Consider the following 5199-nt stretch of genomic DNA (forward strand, 5'->3'; position numbering starts at 1 on the left):
ACTTTGAAATTCTTTTTGTATGCATTACTGGTATAGTTGTAGAACTGTTTGATTTATACGCACCACTTGTTGCTGAGTACAGGATAACTTGCAATGCCATGAAAGTAGTTTTTATTGAATAATTTGGAAAGTTAATAACAAATAATCAATTTGCAAGCCCAATACCATTCTTTGGTAGATAAATTGCTGTATTTGTTTGACTAACTTATCTAACATCTAATGAGTATCAATCAATACTCCTCCCCTAAAGTTTCATTTCATCGTAATGATGAATAGCTTGGGGCTACTGACACAAAGTTCCAATAGTGTTTCAAGTAATTAAAGCATGGTCACGAAGCCATGCAGCCTAACTTAAGTTTCAATCCTCCTACTCTGTGTGAAAATTTGATGTAAGTGTCTCCATTTTCTTTGGTATAGAGGTTTGTAGCAATGGACTATACCCTTCACCATACACACAAAGGGTTGGCTTAAGTGTTTCTTCCGAGGAGAAGAGTTGTCACATTCCACTTTGCTTTTAGAAGTATTGTCTTGTGGGGTGAAACAAATATTGGATTTATCCAGTGATGTAACACACCAAATGCGAACAACACCATCTTCATCTCCACTCGCTAAATACTGACCACATGGACTAAATTTCATGGTCCATACTAGGCCTTTGTGTGCTCTAACCTCTTGTCCAAGGTATAGGCCACTAAACTCCAACCACCTCTTTTTATTCTGCTTCACCTTTATTCTTCGAGTTTTATTTGTCCCTGCATTCAATTTGGACCTTACATTTCCTTCACCACTTTTCTTGATGTTGACAAAGCGCTTCCACCAGTTTTTCCTCTTTCTTTTACTCATATCAAAATCCTGAAATTCTTCTTGTGAAACAGCTTCTCTGGGTCTGTGCTCCTGAGCTATATAAGACAACTCATGCTCTTTTCCTTGAATGCTTGCTTCTGCTTCATCTTGGGGACACCCTTTGAATTCATCCAAAGAGATTTTTTCTTTAGAAACTGCTTTGCCTCCAGAGAGAATCAACTTCTCAGATACTACTTGATCAGTATGCAAAATGCAAGCATTTGAGATTGCCCTACTGCACTCCCTAATCCTCTCCAATCCCAAGCTGATAGATGAGTCATCTAAGCTCATTTTCTCTTGTGAACAAACCTTGGAAGAAGAATCAGCTAAGCCCAAATCTTGTAGAAAACGTTCCCTCCTCTCCTTCACACTAACAGGATCCTTCACACTTAAAGCAATAGTGGATAGATTTCCATAATTTGTAATCACACAAAACAACACTGATCACTAGTTTGCCCTTGAATTTTACTAGCATCACAACTACACACATCCTCATGATACACTCACACCCTCATGATACACACACACACACACACACACACATATACCCAACTACAATAATAAAGCATAAGCACCCTCCAAACCCAAAATTTGAAATTAGTTACATAAAGAACTGCTGATGTCGATATTTGCCTGTAATTGAAATTTACCTTTTGTATGTTCTTGTATGTCATCAATGTAATTTGCTATATAAACAACTGTTGTTCATGCTGAGTGAACCTTAGATTCCCGTTTGAGACTGAATGCAATGATTCTTGCGGACAGTTTGCATTAGTCATTGTATTTAGTCTTGAATTGTTCGTTTGGACAGTTTGGGGAGATTGGTATTTTTATGTTAGATTCATTCGTTAAGGTTATTGTTATTTTGATTAATTTGATGAAATTTCGGTACAATGCATTTCAAGTTGTTCTCTGAGTGCATACTTGATTATCGGGAATTTATTTTCACCGATGTCATGTCGTGTACTTGGAGACCAATGCGAAATGCTGTCGAAATTTAGTCAAATTGTTCAAAATAATGCTAACCATGACGTTTGAGGCTAACATAAAAGACAGTCTTCCTAAATGGGGTAGGGCCACACCTATAAATAAAAAAGTGAGATTTTCATGCATGGAATTGCTTAGATGGATCGAAGTTGGATCAATCAAAGTTGCATGAGCCCAGAATATGAGGATGGCGTGGAGAAGTTCTTGCAATTTGCTTCAGAAAGAGGTCGACCGAATGAAAAAGGAAAATATTATTGTCCTTGCATCAACTGTTTGAACAGAAGACGACAACTACTGGACGACATACAGGACCATCTATTGTGTGATGGGATCAAGAAGAATTACACGATGTGGATATGGCATGGGGAAGTGACTGACATGCAGAGTGGGTCCCAATCTGAACCGTTTGATGTAGAAATGGGAAATCGCTTGGAGGACATGATTCGTGACCTTGGACAAGAGTCTTTTCAGGAAGCACACGCCCCTGTGTATGAAGGATTGCAGAGTGATTCAAAGAAGCCTTTGTATACGGGGTGCAAGAATTCCTTAACGCTGTTGTCTGCGGTGTTAAGTTTGGTTAATGTAAAGGCCAGGTATGGGTGGAGTGACAAAAGTTTCACCTCACTGCTTGAGGTAGTGCACAATCTGCTTCCAGAGGACAACACCCTGCCTAAAACTTACTATAAGGCGAAAAAGATATTGTGACCCATGGGTATAGAGTATCAGAAGATTCATGCTTGCCCCAATGATTGTATACTCTACAGGCATGAATTCCAAGAAATGTCCAAATGCCCTATCTGTGGGACTTCACGGTACAAAGTCAAGGATGAAGAGGAAAGCAGTTATGATGAAAACTCAAACAAGGGTCCGCTAGCGAAGGTTTTGAGGTATCTTCCAATCATTCCAAGCTTTAAGCGTCTTTTTGCTAACGAGGACGACGCAAAAGACCTTACATGGCATGCAAATGGAAGGATTTCTAATGGACTGGTCCGTCATCCGACTGATTGCTCACAATGGAAGAAGATTGATGGTTTGTATCCGGATTTTGGGAAAGAGCCAAGAAATCTTAGACTTGGCCTCGCCAGTGATGGAATGAATCCATATGGCACCTTAAGCACGCAACACAGTTCATGGCCAGTTCTGCTAGTAATTTACAATTTGTCTCCTTGGTTGTGCATGAAGAAAAAATACATGATGTTGTCTATGATGATATCGGGCCTAAGACAGCCAGGAAATGACATTAATGTTTATCTAAGTCCGTTGGTTGAAGACCTGGGAAAGTTGTGGGACTAGGGGGTTGTAGTGTTTGATGCGTTTCGAAAGGAGACGTTTGAAATGCGTGCAATGCTTTTTGTACCATTAATGACTTTCCAACATATGGGAATCTCAGCGGTTACAGTGTTAAAGGTCATCATGCATGCCCCATCTGTGAAGAAAACACAAGCTACATACAACTAAAACATGGAAGAAAAACAGTCTATAGTAGGCATCGCCATTTTCTAACACCCAATCATCCTTACAGACGACTGAAAAAAGATTTTAATGGAAGTCAAGAGCACGATATTGCGTCGATACCATTGACTGGTGAGCAGGTATATCAGCGGGTTCAACACCTGAATAATGTATTTGGAAAGACCCAAAAGAAGGATAAAAGTAAGAGTTGCATATGGAAGAAGAGGTCCATTTTCTTTGATCTTCCGTATTGGTCTAATCTTGACGTTAGACATTGTATTGATGTTATGCATGTGGAGAAAAATGTTTGTGACAGTGTGATTGAGACGCTCCTTAACATTCAAGGCAAGACGAAGGATGGCTTGAATACCCGTCAAGATCTAGCTTATATGGGCATACGATCACAGTTGCATCCAAGGTCTGATGGGAAGAAAATTTACTTGCCCCCAGCTTGCCATACTTTGTCCAAAAAGGAGAAGATAAGTTTTTGTTAGTGTCTTCGTCGGGTGAAGGTTCCACAAGGATACTATTCAAATATTAAGAGCCTTGTGCAGTTGAAGGAGCTTAAGCTTGTAGGGTTAAAGTCTCATGATTGTCACGTGCTCGTGCAACAATTGTTAGCCGTGACTATACGAGACATCTTGCCAAACAAAGTCAGGTTAGCCATAACTCGCTTGTGCTTTTTCTTCCTTGCTATATGTAGCAAAGTCATTAATCCAGTCAAGTTTGATGAGTTGGAAAATGAGGCCGCAATTATACTGTGCCAGTTGGAGATGTATTTTCCCCCTACTTTCTTTGACATCATGATTCACTTGATTGTGTATCTGGTCAGAGAAATCAAATGTTGTGGTCCTGTTTATCTACGGTGGATGTACCTGGTTGAGTGATACATGAAGATCTTAAAAGGTATACAAAGAATCTATATTGTCCAGAAGCATATATTGTTGAGAGGTACATTGTAGAAGAAGCCATTGAATTTTGTTCAGAATACATTGAGAAGGCTAAACCTGTTGGCCTTCCTGAGTCTCGGCATGATGACAGAGTGGGTGGTAAGGGTTCAAGAGGACTGCATGTGATCACTCCAAGTGTAGAACATTTGTTACAAGCTCACTTGTATGTCTTGAACAACAGTAATGAAGTTTTGCCATACATACTTAAGCATGAAGCTTTAGTCGAACAAAATAATCCAAAAATGTCAAAGAATTGGGTGTTGAAAAAGCATAACAAGACTTTCTGTGATTGGTTTAAAGATACAATCTTTGCAGATGAGAATGCTTCAGAAACATTAAGAAAGCTAGCAGATTGGCCTAAAAGAAATGTTATAACCTGGCAAGGATACGACATAAACAAGTATTCATTTTACATAAAAGCGCAAGATGACAAAAGTACAATGCAGAACAGCGGGGTCACCCTAAGGGCTGAATCTCAACACTTCGCAAGTGTGAATGATGCCAATCCCTGTGTAGCTTCCATCCCTTACTTTGGGTTCATTGATGAAATTTGGGAGCTTAACTATGTCAAATTTATTGTATGTGTTTTCAAATGTAAATGGGTTGACAGCAACATTGATGTGCACACCGATGATATAGGATTTACGCTGGTAGACCTAAAGAAACTTGGTTACCACAATGACCCTTTCATCATGGCAGAACAAGCTAGACAAGTATTTTGCGTGCAAGACCCTTGTGATGAAAGGTGGTGCGTGGTTCTCCAGGGCAAAACAATTGGTGTTAATGTAGAAGATGATGATTCATACATGGACACCTATGTTAGTCCTTTGACCGCACAAATCACTCCTAACGTTGTCGGAGAAGAAGAAGCTGACGATGTTCATGCTAATCGTAATGATCATGATGAAGGAGAATTGATTAACATCGTCTAATGTAATTTTCTAGAGAGAGAGAGCTCACGAAAGCA

The sequence above is a fragment of the Glycine max genome, chromosome 1 (genome assembly GCF_000004515.6).
Source record: "Glycine max cultivar Williams 82 chromosome 1, Glycine_max_v4.0, whole genome shotgun sequence".
Taxonomy (NCBI): domain Eukaryota; kingdom Viridiplantae; phylum Streptophyta; class Magnoliopsida; order Fabales; family Fabaceae; genus Glycine; species Glycine max.